Below are 18740 nucleotides of genomic sequence, written 5' to 3'. Positions count from 1 at the left end.
TCCTGGTAGAAAACTCTGGACCACAGAGAGCAACTCCCAGGCAGCTAATGGACTTCTGCTTTATTTTTTCATGAAACTAAACTTTCCGGTCCAGGGACTTGAATCACTGTGAGAGACCTCACCCTAGACTGGGACAAGCATTCCCTCTGCCCCCTGACTTTAAACTCCGAAGTGTATCTTCCTATATTATTCCATTAAAAGCCTTTGCTTTGAGCCACATATGTCCTCTGGCTGATGATCAAGGGTAAGTAGGTATCCCTGGACGTTATGCTCTAAGAATTATTTGGTCAATGACTACCTAACACTTCTGGGACTGAGCACTTTCCAGTGTTTCACTTCTAAACTTTCCCAGTTCTCCATGTAGATGAGTTGTTGTCGTTAAGATATTTCAGTTGTGTCCGACTCTTCGAGACCCCATTTGGGGTTTTCTTAGCAGAGGTACTGAAGGGGTTTGCCATTTCCTTCTCCAGCCCATTTTACAGATGAGGAAACTGAGGTGTGAACAGGGTGAAGTGACTTGGCCAGGGTCACACAGCTAGTAAGTGTCCGAGGCTGGATTTGAACTCAGGAAGAGAAGTATTCCTGATTCCAGGCCCAGCGCTCTATCCACTGTAGCACCATGCAGCTGCCCCATGTAGATGGTAAGTGGGAAAAAAACAGAGACAAAGTGAAGAGGGCAAAGTCATTTTCTCTTCTCCCAATTTCTAGCCTTTCGCGTGTAGATATGGCCAGAAAGCCCTAGAGGCTCCAAGCTCACTTTTACAAATATTACCGATTTAATCAATAAATATCATCAATTTAACATCCAGTCCCATACCTTCTTATCCTTCTCTCAGTAGAGATGTTAATGATTCACCACTGTTTCCTTTAATTTGCCTAAAGAGTCTTATTACTACACACGCCTCTATCCCCAAACCCCTTTCTACTTTAATCTCACATCTAGCACAGAATGGTCTTCCAAGAGAAAAAGTCCTGACCAGCACCCTGCCCAGAGTAGGAAGGTTCTGATAAGGGGACTGGATAACTCACTAAGTTCTTTCCATCTTGAGCTTTTATGACATTTCTGTATAGTTACAGAAATTTTGCTGTATTCTCAAATTAAAACTCATCTCATACCTCATCTGTTTTATATGCTATCGATACTCAATTGTATTCCTAACAATAAACTAAGTTTGGAAAAATAAATACAGCCAGCATGGACTGCAAAATACTTAAGCTGCAGCTTGAGAAGTTGCATTGAGTAAAAGTGAGTTTATGCCACACTTTTCCAATGTGTGTAAATTGTTTCAGAACTATAAAATGAGCTTCTAATGGTACTTTGAGAGCATATGGCAGAAAGGTTTCAATGTGCATTAAAAAAGAAATTCATTTTAATTGCTTAACACTGGAGAAACTTCCAGAGGCTTGTTGCAAATATACAAAGCTACCTGCAAGTTCACCATCATGAAGCTCATCTGAGACCAGAGATTTTCGAGCTATTCCTGTGCTTGGCAAGTCACCGTTGCTGTATAAAAACAGTTTGCATTAGTAGCATTGACAAAAAGCCAGATGAAACAAACTGAAGTTGTGGACGGCCCTTGAGAGAAAGTCACGTTTAGAGTAATGTCCATCTGTGATTTCTGCTGAGGGTGGTGTAGGAAGGAGGTGATTACAGAGTCTAGGGCAGCTGGCAAATGCAACTCTCCTTATTTTGAGTTTGCCCATAAAATGCACTGTAGGAGGAATGAGAGGAGAAAGCAATTCCCCCACGATTGTACATCATAGAACCTACTGTCAAAGCTACAGCATTCTGCTGGGAATAACTTGTTAAGAGTCCCTCTACAAGAACTATTTGGGAATTTCTTTCAAAGTAGTCATGATCTTCATGAGAATGCTTTCATTTCAAACAATAGGTCTCATCACTGGGAATGTTCTAACAATTCCATTCAATTTAACAAACATTTATGAAGCCTCTACTAAGCAGAAGGCTCTGGAGATATAAAATATATAACAGAGACTCTGTTCCCAGAAATAGCAGAAAGGGTGAAGGATTTAAAGTTAGAGCATCTGGGTTCAAATCCCAGTTCCACCACTCCTATCTCTGTGGTCTTGGGTAAATGGTAACCTATCTGAGCCCTCATTTCCTCATCTATAAAATGAGGGAATTGTACTAGATCACTTCTGGGGTCCCTTCCCAATATATACCTACGATCTTGTGATATAATCTCACTTGACCTTCACAACAACCCTATGAGGTAGGTGGTATTATTATTCCCATTTTACAGAGAGGAAAGTGAGGCTGAGAGAGGTTCAATGACTCACCCAAGGTCACTTATCTACTAAGCACCTCAGGGGGATTTAGACTGTCTTCCTGACTCACAATCTAACACTCTATCCACTGCATCATCTGCTGTTGTCCACATCGTGTTTTCTTTGCATTACTTCACATAAACCCTTTCTAACTTTGTATTAAGATTTTTCAGTTCTTATGGTGCCATAACGTTCCCTTACATTCATATGCCAAAATTAAAGATCATAGGATTTATAGGTAAGGGAGATCTTAATGGTCACTTACCCCAATCTCCTTCTTTAACAGATGAGGAAACTAAGGCTCAGAGAGGTTGAACAATTTACCCAAGATCACAGAGGAAGTAAGTAGAAGAGTCAAAATTTGAATGCAGGTCCTCTGATTCCCAATCTATTACTCTTTCTACAATACCGACTGGAAGCTCCATTTGTTTAGCCATGAGTTAATGTATTTTGTTTTTTAATTAATTTATTGTGAACTTGAACACCAAAAAGAGCATCTCCATATACATAGCAGAACACAGAGAATGACATATGAAACCATGAATCTGTTTCATATAACTTTTTTAAAGGTATATACTTACAATTATGTAAATTATATAAATTCCACACACTACTTTCAAAACTATCCTGCTTGTCTATGCTTCCCTCTGAACTTACCTCTTTATTTTTTGTGCATTTTAAAACATGTTTCAATGGCCCCCCTTTTTTTGCATCATTGTTTCAAACCCTGCCTTGTCTCTCCCCAGCTAAAAAAACAAACAAACAAAATAAAGAAAAAAAACATTTATAATAAATAATTATAGTCAAGCAAAAGGCATCTAGTGGCCCTGTCCAAAAAGTCTGTCTCTCTGGACCTTGAGTCCATCATCAAATAGTCATAGGTCATTGGGAGGCATGTATCTGGCCACTGCGTTGATCAAAGTTCTTAAGTCTTTCAAAATTGTTTTTTCTTGACAATGTTTTTGTCCTTGTATAAGTCATTCTCCTAGTTCTGCTCACTTCACTCTGCTTCGATTCATATTACCCAGGATTCTAAGCAATCGCCTTTCATCATTTCTTAGCACAATAATATTTTATAACATTCACATGCCACAATTAATTCAGCTATTTCTCAAATGATGAAAAGTCTCTTAAATTCTAGTTCTTTGCTTCTTTCTTTTTTTTTTTCTTTTAATCCCCCTTTCAGGATTAGGAAGCCTGTTCTGCTTATTCCTTCCCTGGTATTATCCTCCCTCTAAACTGCTTCCCCCATCCTCACGTATTTCCCAATTGGGTTTTATGTATTTCTACTCCAAACTGGCTGTGTTCAGTCCTCCTTTGCTCATTTCAAATATGAGTGAAGTTCATTAGATGCCCCTTCCTACATGTTTCTATACTCTTCTCATGCAACCCAATTAGGAAAAATAGTAAGTTCCACCCCTTCTTCCTCTTTTCTACACTAGTGTACATTCCTTTTACTTTCACATTTCTTTCTCCTCTTAAAACCCTTAGAACAATTTCTCCCAGCTCACCTTGGTGGCAGCAGCAAAGTACCCCACCAGAAGTTCTCTGCTACCAGATCTCTTGGCTTTCACTCAGAGCAAAGCAGCACACACTAGGAGAAGGTGAAGAGCTTCCACCAGGATGGTTCCACCCACCCCATCTACTTCATGGCCTTTTTGGATTACAAGGCCAGTATGATCCATTTCATTTGTAAATTGGACAGGCCTGGTTCCAAGGTGAACAAGAAGGAAGTGGTTGATATCCCCATGGTCATCATAGGCAACATAGGCAACATAGGCAACAATATGCCAACCTTTTCCCTTCCATGGTCTCCATACATTAAAAAGCATCTTTCTTTTTTTTTTTTTTTTTTTTTTTTGGTGAGGCAATCGGGGTTAAGTGACTTGCCCACGGTCACACAACTAGTACGTGTCAAGTGTTTGGTCTGAGGCCAGATTTGAACTCAGGTTCTCCTGACTTCAGGGCCGGCGCTCTATCCACTGCGCCACCTAGCTGCCCCAAAAAGCATCTTTCAAGCACATCAGTGATGAGTACAAGAGGTAGTTATATAAGAACTGGTACAACTCCAAGAAGAAGGCCTTCACCAAGTCGTGCAAGAAGAGGCAGGATGAGGATGGTAAGAAACAGCTGGACAAAGACTTCATCAGTATAAAGAAATACCTCCAAGTTATCTGGCTCAGTGCTGATATCCAGATGCACCTGCTCCCCTTGAAGCAGAAAACATTTCACCTGATAGAGATCCAAGTAAATGAAGGTACTGTGGCCGAAAAATTAGACTAGGTCTGATAGAAACTGGGGCAATATGAGCCCATGTTGATTGTGTTTGGTCAGTTCAAGATAATTGATGTCACTGGGATGACCAAGGACAAAGGGCACAAAGGGGTCACTAGTATACCAAGAAGCAGCCCCCCGTACAACCCAGAGAGGCCTATGCAAGGTGGCCTATATCAGAGCTTGGCATCCTCCCTATGTGGCATATCCTGTAGGCCAAGCTGGTCAGATGGACTGCCAACACCACACTGAGATTAACCAAAAAAATCTATTAAGACTGGCCATGACTACCAAATCAAGGACAGTAAACTGATAAAAAAAAATAATGCACTCACTGTTGGTGAAGTTGTGAACTGATCCAACCGTTTTGGAGAGCAATTTGGAACCATGGCCAAAGGGCTAACAAACTATGCATACCCTTTGATCCAGTTATATCACTAATAGGTCTGTACTCCAAGGAGATAAAAAAAGGGGAAAGAACCTATTTGTACAAAAGTATTTATAGCAGCTCTTTTGTGGTGGCTAAGAATTGGAAATTGAAGGAACGGCCATTAATTGGAGAATAGCTGAACAAGTTGTAGCATATTGTTGTAATGGAATATTATTGTGCTATAAGAAATGACAAGCAGGATGACTTCAGAAAAACCTGTAAAGGCCTACATGAACCGATGCAAAGTGAAGTGAGCGGAACCAGGAGAATGTTGTACACAGTAACAGCAATTCTGTAGGACGAACAACTATGAATGACTTAGCTCTCCTCAGCAATACAATGATCCAAGACAATTCCAAAGGACTCGTGAGGCAAAATGCCAGAGAAAGAACTGATGTTGTCTAAACACAGACTGAAGCAAACTATTTTTCACTTTCTTTTTTTTTGTTTGAGTTTTCTTGCACAAAATGACTAATACAGAAATGTTTTACATGATTGCACACATATAACTTAGACTGCTTACCCTGTAAGGTAAGGGGAAGAGAAAGAAGGGAGGTATAGAATTTGGAACTCAAAGCTTTAAAAAAAGCCAACAAATGTTGAAATTGTTTTACGTGTAATTGGGGGAAAATACTTAAAAATTTTAAAAATGAAACTCATTGAAATGTATACAAATGGATAAATGTGTGTGTATATATGTATATATGTGTGTGTGTACGTATGCATGTATGTATGTATCTTGCTGCTAAAAATAAATAAATACTGTATCCACCGACTATGATCTGTCCGACAAGAGCGTTCACTGTCTGTGAGGATTTGTCCACTATCATAGAGAAGTGACCAATGACTTTACCCTAACAAAAGGCTGTGTTGTTGGGACAAAGAAGTATGTTCTCACCCCTACAGAAGTCCCTTCTAGAGCAGACATAACATAATGGCCTAGAGATAACTGATGTGACGTTTATCAACGCCATCTCTGAGTTTAGCCACAGCTAGTTCTAAACCAGGAAGAAGAAAACATTCATGGGACTACTCAAAAAAGAGCAAAGTTACTTTGTTACAAAGTTGTAAAGAGCAGGTTACTTAATGTTTTCAAGCCCATTGGGAAATGATGGATTCTCCATAAAATTGAAATTGTTTTCAAACAGAAAAAAGAACAGAACTAATCTATCTTCTAGGACTTCTAATTTAACTATCTCAATAGCTTTCAAAGACATTAAGATTCGGAAGGGACACTAGTTTTCCCTCCTTACACAACTCCTTCTAAATGCTCAAATAAATTTACCCTTCTAAATTTTTCTGTGGACTCTCATGTTTGCATTCCAAAGTTCCTACTCAGCTCTGGTCTTTTCATCATAAATGCTTGAAACATTTTCCTCTATTTTTCCAATTTTAAAAATTTTGTTCTAATATGTACTGCCACCTTATGGAATCATTGGTTTCTTCTTGATCCACTCTTATCTTCAGTCCATTTTTGGAGTAAGGCTTAATATTTTCTCCTCTAATTCTCCTCCTTTTTGTAGACTATAAGCATAATTCTTATTCTCCTTCAAATTCTCTTCTCCAGAACTTTAATTTCATTTTTAACCTCTTGCTTCATTTCTTCTAGATAGGTTCTTAGTGTCTGTGAACTTGCTTTTTTAATATTTTGATAAATGTATTTCTATATAAATAGTTCCCTTGCAGTGATTATACAAATGATTCCTTTGTAACCCTATGTATTTTGTTTTATTCCCTCAAAAACACTATTCTGAGGCATCCCTTTGTTGTTGTCATTGTTCTGTTCTTGAAGAGGACCAATGACATCACAAGGGCTCATTGTTTCTCCAGATTGCCCAAGGGGTCCATTAAAAAAAATGGTTAAGAACTCCTGTGGTCCTTGTGGAAAATCCATTTTTTCCTTTGAGTCTCTACTTACAGTTAAGGAGTTACTCTCTCTTTCTTTTGGGAGATCTCTAGTTTTGTAGTAACTTTTTATGCTAATTGGTGTTTTCCTTGCTTTACTTATCTCTCCAGTTGTACTGGGGCTCCACTCCCTGCTACACTTTTGGGTGGGTTAGACCATGTTTGGTGTCACCATGGGTCCCTGCACTACACTTCTCTTTTTAGAATTAGCCACCACCCCCATCCCCCCCACATCTCTAAGGTTCAGAGACTTGGATCTTCAGGGCCTATGTGGCTGAGAACAAGGTGATAGGGGCCTCTGAGCACTGGAGTTTCTCAGTCTTGCAACTTGCTGTGGTCAGGGCTGTTCCTGGGGCTGCCAAAGGCCCCAGCTGTGAGTTTACAACCACCCAGTAACTTTCTCAGGTGAGCCTTCTACTGTTGTTGTCTATGGTCGGAGAGCACTGAAGGCTATACGTGTCTCTGGTCCTTCTGTGCTGTGAAGCTGAAAGGTTTGCCTGCACTGGCAATGTCTTTTGCTAAGAGCCCCTATTGCCCAAGGGCTACTGGCTGACTTTTTATGTGGTCCAGGGGTGAAAGAAGTCACTTTCATGATCATTATTCAATCTTGGGTGAATGTTGTTGTTGTCGTTGTTGTTGTTGAGTTGTTTCAGTCCTGCCTGACCCTTCGTGACCCCATTTGGGGTGTTCTTGAGTGGTTTGCCATTTCCTTCTCCAGCTCGTTTTACAGATGAGGAACTAAACCAGGTATGAGGAGGGGGGAGGGGTTGTTGATGGTCTGCCTTCATTAATGCACTTTGAAGAACAGATTGTTAATGCTAATATCTAGACCTCTGATTTGAGCTAGGCATCTTAAGAAAATAATGTTGCCGTAAGGTACCACTGAGACAATTCTGCTTTGAGAATGCTACTCTGATGGTTTTAAAAACCAGATGAACTAGTTGCCACTTGGGGGCTGGGGTTCGGAGAAGAACAGGAGGCAGTTATTTTGCATCAGAAGGGAAGAGGGAAAGGAAGAAGCATTTGTTAAGTGCCTTCTATGTGCCAGGCACTGTACTAAGCACTTGAGAAATATTATCTCATTTGATCATAGCTAATAGCCCTTTCAATACAGTTCATCCACTGATTGAGTGTCCTGGGAGATTTGTGTCTCCTGTTTCTGATTAAACTCTAGATAAACTGACACTAGCTAATTAACTCCTTTCCGTTGCAGGGACTCACTTCTTAAAGTTAGTCCCCCTTGCCAGATACGGGCCTAGAGATATTGACTGTGATGACGGCTGCCTAGTGTGCATCCCTGGCCTTGATGCTTTTCTTCTGTCTGCATGGATGCTAGTAATTCTCATTCTAGATGCACCCTTCTTCCATGTTCTACATGGCCACAGGCAAGAGGACTCCCATCAAAGAGCAAATGACAGAATTACTGCTTGTTCTCGACTGCTGGTCTGCTCTCTAAACACCCCTTTTGTGGAGCTGCATGGCTGGATTTCTATACATGTATGGAGAAGGGTAATATACTACCCACCACCAGCTCCAGTCCGAGCATTAGAAGGCTCTGCTCATAAAGCCATTTATTGGTCCCTGAAAACATTGGATTGAATGTTTTTGGCCAAAATGACTGAATTAGTCAATGGCCTGTATACTGGTGCAGGCTGTTTGAAAAAGACAATTACCCCTAAGAGATACATACATATATATATATATATATATATATATATATATATGTATGTATGTATCTATATATATATATGTATCTATATATATATATCTTTACGTTTTTCCTTATATTATGAAACAAATGAATGAGTGAATGAAAAAGCATTTTTACTAAGTGCTCACTATGTGCAATATGATTAGATATATTAGGTGTGGAAATTCAATCCATGAAATACAAAACTTCAGATTCAGCATTAAGTCATTCTGGAGTGAAGACAATGGACCAGGTACAAACCCTCATTTTACAGATGAAGAAATGGAGGGGTAGCTAGGTGGTGCAGTGGATAGAGCACTGGCCCTGGATTCAGGAGGAACTGAGTTCAAATCTGACCTCAGACACATAACACTTACTAGCTGTATGACCCTGGGCAAATCACTTAACCCCCATTGCCCAACAACAAAAAAAAAAACAAAAACAAAAACAGATGAAGAAGTGGAGGCCTCTGTCTTATTTATACAGCCTTTGTCTACAGGGTCACTGAATAATTTGATCATTTTAACCAAAAACATTTGGAGGGGTGGCATTGAATAAGATATTTTCAGGGACAAGTAAATGTCTTTGTGGGCAGAGCCTTCTGAACACTATGTGCTAGGTGCTGTTATACGACTAGAAAAGCAAGGCAGTTCCTGCTCTCAAGCTCACATTCTAACAGGGGGAGACAACATACAGGAAAGGTTTCATTTGCAAGTCAGGTGGAAAGGCCCCATGGTCCTTAGAGTAAAGCTACAAAGAAGATGGGAACACATCTTCTTTAACGTCACTTTAGTTATAAAACCATATCAGCTTCTCATATCGAATCATTTGACAGTCTGGAATCAGGGCCAGTGGTTGGAGGGGAAAATGAGGGTGCTGCCCCTCTGTGACAATTAGCTAGCTGTTGATGCTGGTGGTAAGAGAGATAGTAGGTCCTTTTCTCCACAGCATACAGATACAACAGGTAGGCATAGGAGCCCCGGGAGGAGCAGTACCTTGCAGACCTCTGCTCCTGCTTCCAGCCCAGCCCAGCCTAGGGACCAACTCAATTGCTATACAGAAGGCAGGCAAGCAGTAAGGACCCATGGGGGAGACGTGGGTGTGATATGAGCAGTATGTGCCACACAAGTCAAACCACCACCAGCAGCACCTTGACTACCATCTTCTCTCAATCATTGATGGGGAGACCCCGGGACCCTGAGCCCCAGAGACTTGGGAATAGCAGTGTCCCTCAGACTTACTTCCAACCCAGTCCCCATAGTTATCACTGAGGGGAGAAATTATTGTGGAGAAAGAGCCCACATTCCTTGGCACCACCAGCAACAACTGCTGACCAACTCCCACCAACAGGCAGATGGACATGGAGACACTTCTCAGACCATCAGTCCTGCTTCCAGCCCCGCCCTCACAGCTATCATCTGGGTAAGCAACTCCTGTGGAACAGAAACCAGCCATGCCCACTAATTGCCAACCAAATGCCACACACAAGCCTCTGTGGCTCATTGTTTAGGTTCTGATGGCTTGAATGAGTGTAAATAGCAATTTTTTTTCTATTCTGGCCAGAAACTCTTCCCCTCCCAGACTGATATCTTTGTGATGGTAAATTGGGCCATCTTTTGTCTGAATTCCTACCTAGCCTTTAGTCGTTGGATGGGTGTGGCCTCAGACAAACTGAGACCTGGGAAAGACTTTAATTTAGAAAGGCCAAGGTCACCCACTGCATCCTGGGCCATTCCCAGTTGTCTTGACAGCTGACTTGCCACTGGATCCCAATGACTCTGGAGGAGAGAGAGCAAGGCTGATGACTTTGCACAGCTCTGCCTCACTCAAATCCAATTCATGCTAAGTCAAGACATCACCCTCGTGATATCATTGGTCCTCTTCTAGAAGGAAGGACAAACAACTCCTAGAACGTACAGAGCGGGCAAGCCAGCCTCTGAACCCAAAACCCAAAAACCCAAAGGGACTCTGAACCCAAAAGCCTTTGGAACAGCAACGTTTACAGCCCAGATCCCTCTGCCATCACCCAGAGATGATGTGGAGATGTGGATCTCCCAGTGGAGATGGAACCCTGGCCTCAGCTCCTGCAGGGGACTCCAGCCACAGCTACGAAATACCCAGAAAAGAAAGTTCTGACTCCCAAAGTCCTTGGCACTGCCAAAAGATTCAGGATCAGAAATTGACATATTTTATTGGTAGCAATGACATTAAAGGAGAAATATCACCATCTGCTTTGCTGCTGCACCCTAAGGACCATGAGACATTTCCATCTGATTTGCAGCTGAAACATCATCCTCTAGGTATTGTTTCCCCTGTTAGAGTGTGAACTCTATGACAGCAGGGGTTGCCTTACTTTTTCACTGTATCCTCAGCACATAACACATTGCTCTGCACACAGTAAGCACTTAAATGGTTCATCCATTCATTCAATAGTAGCTCCCCCTTGATGATGGTTGCAAAGGTCTAGCTGGAAAGAGGGCCAGTGCAGGGAGGGCTCTTGGGCTCATGTCTCAGGGTTGTCTCTACCTGCCATTTAGATGTCTTGCCATACATCTTCCCAAGAAGATCCACCAACCATAATAGAGGCTTTCCTCTAGTTCATGAGGGCACCACTCTATCACCTCACTCTCACTACAGAACTAGTTCTTCTCCTTCTCTGGCAACTTTTTTTTGAATCTATCTTAAATATGAAACTAACCTTAGATTTACTGTACCTCCTGATTTAGTCTTCTCATCCAAAAATTCCCTGACATAGCCTATAAGCAATGCATGACTAATGGATTTTCTTAAGGGTTTTCCTCTATAATCTTTCATTAACTCTTATTTAATTAATCCATCAAACAGGCTGTGGGTGATGAAAAAAAGCGAAAAAAAAAAAAAAAACCTTTGGCTGGGCATTATCAAGCCTCATTTTCTACAGGTTGTTTTTCCAAGCTCAAGAATTACTCTTGTTCTAAGGGAACCTCTCATTGCACCTGACATATTTTCTAATGCACAAGTGATTATCACAGGTCCAGCACCTTTACTATTGTCTGAACACACTGATTTCCTTTTGACCTACCATCTTTTAATCCCAAAGTCTCATTTGAAAATTTACCATCTGTTATTACCTTTCTCTGAGGAGTATTTCCAAAGAGTTGGCACCAAACAATGTAATTACTTTCTCCCACTGTGTCTTTGAAATAATTTGCCTTTGTGGAGTACTGCCACTGCTCTGATACAATACAGCAGTACTAAATATCTATCTACCATAGGACTCTTCTTCTGCTCCCTGGAATGGAAGATGTTTTGAATTAATCATTTATATACCTAGAAAGTGGTTGGAAGGGGTCATACTTGGTCTCAGCCTCAGAGCTGTTGTTATTGTTGTTGATTCTTCAGACTCGAAGGGGATCAATGACATCATGATGTTGGGGTCAAGGTACAGTATGTCTGACTGTGACTGATCAGACCAATATGAGCCCAGAAGGCTCTACTGCAGGTCAGGCACAAATAGTCCATTTGGACATTTGGGATGTAGATGTCTCTCGATTTGCACAGCTCACGTTTCCTTTGTGCCACTGTGACTCGGCTTTGTTCATGGAGTACAGCGCCTTCCTTGATGCGGGCACGCCATGCTGGGGCAGTCCTGTGCTGGCACCTTCCATGTTTCACAGGTTCTTCAGAAAGACCTTGAGAGTAAACCATCTTTCACAAGGGTTCTTCAATAATAATAACTGATATTTATTAAGATTATCCAAGAGCTCTACGTACATTTTCTCACTTGATCTTCACAACAACTTTTTGAAATAGGTCCTGTAGGCATTATTCCAACTACCAATCTCTAAATGCAGCTCAGTCTATCTCTTGAGTTTCAGTTTCACATCCCCAACTGCCAACTGACATTTCAAAATGGATATCCTGAAAGCATCTCAGACTCCACATGACCAAAACATAATTCATTATCTTTCTCCTCTGAAGCCCCCTTCTCAACTGAACTTCTTTCTGTTGAGGGCACTCTCATCCCTCCAATCTCCCAGGTGGACAACTTCAGGATGATCTTTAACTCTGCACTCTCCCTCACCCCACATGTGCAATCATTTGCCAAACCTTGGCGTTTCTACCTCCACATCTCTCTCATCTGACCCCTTCTCTCTACTCACACAGCTACTCCATTAGTGCAGGTCCTCATCACCTATCAACTAGATGATTGTAGTGGCTTTCTAATCGGTTTCCCTGCCTCAAGTCTCTCCTCACACAGTTCATCCTCCACAAGCTGACAAAGTGATTTTCCTTAAGTACAAGTCTGCCTATATCACTGCTCTGCTCAGTAAACTCCCATGGCTCCCTAATGCCTGTAGAATCAAACATAAAGTCCTCTGCTTGGTTTTTACAGCCTTTCACAACCTGGTCCTAACCTACCTTTCCAGCCTCATTATACATCCCTTCCCTCACCATAACCTCTAGCCAAAATGGCCATCTTGCTCCTCCTCCCACATAATACCCCGTCTCCTATCTCTGTATCTTTTCATTGGCCATCCCACATGCCTGGAAAGAGCTGCTTCCTCAACTCTGCCTAATGGAACGACTTGCTTTCTTCAAGACACATGTACTACCTTCTCTATGAAGCCTTCTAGGATTCTCCAAAATGCTACAAACTACCTTATGTTTATTCTGTATATGCTCTATATACATACATGTTGTTTTCCCAATAGAACGTAATCCCCTTGAGAGCAGGAATGATTTCATTTTTATCTTCATGGCTATTGCACCCAGCGTAGCATAGCATAGCCCTTAGTAGGTGCTTAATAAATTCTTACTTACTGACTGGTTGAAAATGAGGCTCAGGAAACTGAGATGACAGGTCCATGGTCACACAGTTAGTTTCAGAGGTGGGATCAGATACTAGGTCTAATTGACTCCGAAGCCAGCATCCTGCCATAGCGGCAGTTTCGATCCTTATTCTACGTAATTTTTATAAAGACTTTCCAAAAAAATGTTCTGATGTCTTCGTTGTATAACTGATTTTTTTTATTTTTTTTATTTTTTTTACAACTGCTTTTGTTAAAGCTGGAATAGGTATTCTTCAGCCAATTTGAAATAAGCCTTGTCCTAACTCTACTGCTGTACCCCAATTTAAAGTTTTCACTTCCACTGAGTCAGGTTATAGGATATTACTGATGTAAAATGGGAATGAACCTTCCAGAGGACATTTGAGATTACCCATTAGCTAAGGAATATAGTTCAGAACCCACACTCAAGTCCTCCTCCAATGCCTTGTCTGAATTGTGATGATTAAAAAGGATCTGGGTAATTTAATCATTTTATTAACAAGGCCAGCACATTATTAATAAAAGGATGGTCATTTGGCCATCTCTCTTAGACCAAAGACTCCTAACGGCAGTGGGGTCACAGTTTATATGCCCTTGGAAGAATAGGTGTTCCTGAGGGATGGAAATCAACTCAGATTGGTTAATACAATGGGAGATGTGGGTTATATTAAAATGAATGTCTTGGGGTACCTAACTTAGGTCACTCAAATCTTGGTTAATAGAGACATCAATTTCCATATCACTTGTTAAGACAGGAAGAGAGAATCAATACTTCCCCCAGACCTGTCTGGAAAAACACAATGAGCAGAAATACACCCCTTAGCCCAAACTTAGAATTTCTTTTACTGTTTGATTAGATCTTGGCCTGAGTAAATCTTTAAGAGAGATTTCCCACACTGGTTGATTTCTTGATGTGGAAGTAGAACAGGAAGGGAAAAACCTAACACAATTATTACTTATTAAATATAAGAGAGAAATATTCATTTCTCACAGAATGATACGAAGGTGATTCTGGGTTCTCAAAGACTAGATCAGCACAGCACAAGTTCGGACAAGTTTTAGCAAGCTGGGAAGGCTTTTGGTACGATCAACAACAGATTGAGTATGTGTTGTTCGAACGTCAGTCTGACTTCTGAGAGGCTCTTTATCAGGTTAGCCACAAGGTGACAAATTTAGGAGGCCCAGCAACACTCAAGGACCATCAGCTAAGTCCTACAGGGGTTCTAAGCTATGCAAATTTAGCAATCCCCTTCAATGACAAAAATCACAGGTCTGTGAAGTATTGAAATAAAAAGTATCCTTCAGAAACTTCAGGAAAAGGACAATTTCTCTCTCTTTCTCCACTACTTGTGCATCAAGGAGAGGTACAGAGACCTGCCCCATTCAAACATGTGCATCCAACCCCTGCTTTGAACTACTCACTAAAATGTATAAAAAAAACTTTAGAACCATAAATAAAATAGGATAGTCAATTCTTGATGAGTTAACAAAGGGTGACCGGTCAATGTGGCTAACACAACATGGTGCTTAATCCACCTGAGACAAGCCCACAAAATGCCCCAGCAGTATCTGAATCCCAGAGACAGACATCAAAGCAGCAAGAAAGGCAAGGAGCTGGAAAGGCCATCTTCAGGCACGCTGCCTGGGTAAGAAGTGATTCATTCAGATACTTTCTTCCACTTCCTTTGATACTGAACCTTCTTGTATTCTTTATCTTGTTCCAGGAGGTCACCATGAGGTTTCAAGGGAAGGCCTTGAATGACAAACAAAAAACCTCATAGAGGCAACATTCAGTCCTACTCTTGTGAAAGGTCACCAGAAGTAGCTAAAGATGCAGACAGAGACTGCTTCCAAATGGAACAAGACAGATTAAGCCTACACAAAACAGACAATCTATAATGTAAATAACTAAAAGTTAACATCAAAACAAGAGTGTTTTTACCACCTATTTTCACTTTTCTCTTTCCAAGCAGCATATTATCACAGCTCACCTTTGAGACCTTAAAGCCAAGTATCTTCTTTTACAGCCTTAAAAACACTGATGCTTAACATAACAGTATAATCAAAGGTCAAGACACTCGGAGCTTCGTGAATCTCGGCTCTCTTATAAAGCAGAATTGGCAAGCGATTAGCAGGCTGACCTTTACAGTGAGTGGCAGCGTCCAAACCATTGCAGATTGTTTGCTTAAAGACATTTGCCACACATTTAAAATCTATTATAAACATAGACTATTTCCCAAAGTCAGTAAATATGAAACTGAATGCAAATGTAAAATGTTCCCCATCTCAGTTAAGGCTCTGGCTAGTTCTAGAATGCCTACATAGAATGCAGTTCCAACAGGTTGATGAGCTCAAGCTCTGGCATGGCTGGCCAGAACCCCCTGGAGTTACCAAGGCATTCCACACAGCCATTCCAGACCTCATCAATGTGGCAGACCAGCAGGGGCAGTAACACTCTGGCCTGCACGCATCAGCAGTGAGTAGCATGGCCGGAGAAGGGGCCAATGGCAGCACCTAGAAGTCAGCAGAGGGGATCAGTGGCAGGAGGCACAAACACGGGACACAGAATAAGCAGCCCCTTGCTTAATGTAATCTAAAACTGGTAAGCTGGGGTGTATAGTATATGGAACACTAGGCTTAGAGTCAAGGAAGACCTGAGTTCAAATCCAGCCTCAGACACTAACTGTGTGAGCTTGAACAAGAAATGTAAATTCTCTGTGCCTCAGCTTCCTCATCTATAAAATAAAGGGGTTGGATTAGATGGCTTGTAAAGTGCCTTCAGGCCCTAAGTCTATGATCCTATAATCCCATGGCTAATACAGTAAAGAGTGGATCAGACACAACTTCTTCCAAGGACTGGCTTAGGGGACCAAAGGGTAAAGGAGAAAAGTAAAACTGTCCCTGCAAAACGCCCTCCCTACTCCTCACAGAAAAATGGAGCAACGCTGTGGCAGAGGTCTCTGATGAGGCAACGATTTGGCATTTCCCTCAATGGGGCTTCCAAAGAGGGAGATATCCTGGCAACGCTGGTGGTATAAATCGAATTTTGAGATGGACTCAGGCCTCAGCACAGGTTGCATGCAAGAGGATAAACACTTCCCAACTTATTATAAACAACCTTGATCAAGAATGAGGATTAGTGACTGTGCCAGAAGGGTCATTATCTGCACTGCATCCCTAATGCTCCCAATGCTACTCCTACTCACTGTCACCACTTTATATCAAGAGACCAATTGGGAACTACAAAGATCTGGCATCTCTCACCAATCAAAACAGATTATTAAGATCCAGGACACTGTCCCTCCAGAGAGGGAAGGTGAAGTTTGGGATTACTGAAGGTTTTTATATTGCTTGTCTTCCTTGCTATCTTTCTGTTCTTGTTTTTATTTTACCTGCACTAAGCTCTTCCTCCAGTCCTACCTATGCTAGACTCCCCTCATCCCCAATGTTAGGATTATATAGCAACTGCCCTAGCTTCCTTAAAGACATAGCTCAAATGCCACCCTTGAAGCAAGTGAACTTTCACGGTCCCCCTAGTATTACAGCCTTTCCTTCTGAAATGATATTTCATAGGTTTTACATGATTTCACATATATATAGAGTACTTGTCAAATATGTATCAAAAATATAGGCTATATATCAAATTGCTTACCACCTCAGGGAGGGGGGAGGAAAAGGAGGGAGGAAGAAAATTTGGAACTCAAAATTTTATAAAAAAATGAATGTTAAAAATTATCTTTACATATAATTGGAAAAAATGAATAAAATTATGTTTCATGTACATACCTATTTATTTACATATTAATTCCCCCATTAGGAAGTAAGCTCCCGGAGAACAAGGAATGTCTGCCTTTCTTTGTATTCCCAATGCTTAGCACTAGGGATAGCTTAGCACTAGTTTAATATATTCTTGTTGGCTGACTATGGCCAGTTAAGTGGCGAGTTGTCTTGGTTGTCTTACTCAATACCTTGTCACTAAGGGGTGGAATGTGGTAGGACCAATATTTGCTAAGGTTGCTACCAGATAAGCTAAGCTGGTTTTACCCTAAAAGTTAATGAAATTGTACTTGATTTCATTGGTCTAGGTAACTAAAGCATCAATCAATCAATGAGAATTTATGAAATGTGTACTATATGCCAGGCACTGAGCTAGGTACTAGGGATAGAAAAACAAAGAAGGAAACAATTCCTACTTGCATCCTAGGTGGCTTAGTGGATGGTGCACTGGACATGGAATCAGGAAGCCCTGAATTCAAATCTGACCTCAGACACTTATTAGCTATATGACCCTGGGCAAGTCATTTAACCTCTGTCTGCCTCAGTTTCCTCATCTGTAAAATGAGGATAATGATATCATTTACCTCACAGGGTGAGATAATATTTGCAAAGCACTTTGCAAAATTTAAGGCATTATATAAATGATGCAGCTGCTGACAATGATGATGATGATGATGATGATGGAGACAAGGGCATATAAAAATATATGTAGTATAAATATAAAGTTAATCAATTTAAATATATACAAGTAATTGAATACAAGGTCTCTCCTCTTCTACAAAAGATCTTTTTACCACTGGAGCCTTGCTTCTATTTCCTTCCAGAACTCTTCATCCTTCCAAAAGGGAAATTAGCTTACACTCAGAACACAAATGATCTAAGTAGCCCAGCCATGACTAAGTTCCAGGACTCAACTCCAAGTTCAGGGTTCTTTCAACTTTGCTAAAAAACTTATCCCCCTCCCATCCAGGCCCCAAAAGAAAATTGGAAATGTTTTAAATACTACAGTAGAAAATGTTAATCACTTTAATATTTCCAAAATCTAGTGCAGTGAGAAATATGCTAGATTTAGAGTTAGACAATCTGAATTCAAATCCTAATTTTACCATGATTTTTGTGACCTTGGGTAATTCACTTAATCTCTTATTTTTTTTTCTCTTTTTTATTTATTTTTAGTTTTCAACATTCACTTCCACAAGATTTTGAGTATCAAATTTTCTCCCCATCTCATCCCTCCCCCCACCCCAAGATGACATGCATTCTGAATACCCCTTCCCCTAATCTACCCTCCCTTGTATCTCACCACCCCCTTCTCTTATCCCCTTCCCCTTCTATTTTCCTGTAGGGCAGTATAGATTTCTATACCCCATTTCCTGTATTTCTTATTTACCAGTTGCAATTTTTTTAACATGTGTTTTAAAAACTTTGGATTCCAAATTTTCTCCCTTCCTCCCTCCCCACCCATCCTCATTGAACAGGCAAGCAACTCGATATAGGTTATAGATGTTTAGTCATGCAAAACACTTCCACAGTAGTCATGTTGTGAAAAACTAAGTATATTTCC

At 40.9% G+C, this 18740-nt stretch overlaps 1 pseudogene; it reads left to right on the top strand.

Annotated features, from left to right (window-relative positions):
• The window catches only part of LOC114028938, a 60461-nt pseudogene extending 54538 nt beyond the window's left edge, over positions 1-5923 (top strand).
• Positions 5924-18740: the final 12817 nt, after the last annotated feature.

The sequence above is a fragment of the Vombatus ursinus genome, unplaced genomic scaffold, assembly GCF_900497805.2.
Source record: "Vombatus ursinus unplaced genomic scaffold, bare-nosed wombat genome assembly UNPS02014903.1, whole genome shotgun sequence".
Lineage (NCBI taxonomy): Eukaryota > Metazoa > Chordata > Mammalia > Diprotodontia > Vombatidae > Vombatus > Vombatus ursinus.
The sequence above is the reverse complement of the archived record's forward strand: the minus strand, read 5'-3'. Positions and strand labels throughout refer to the sequence as shown.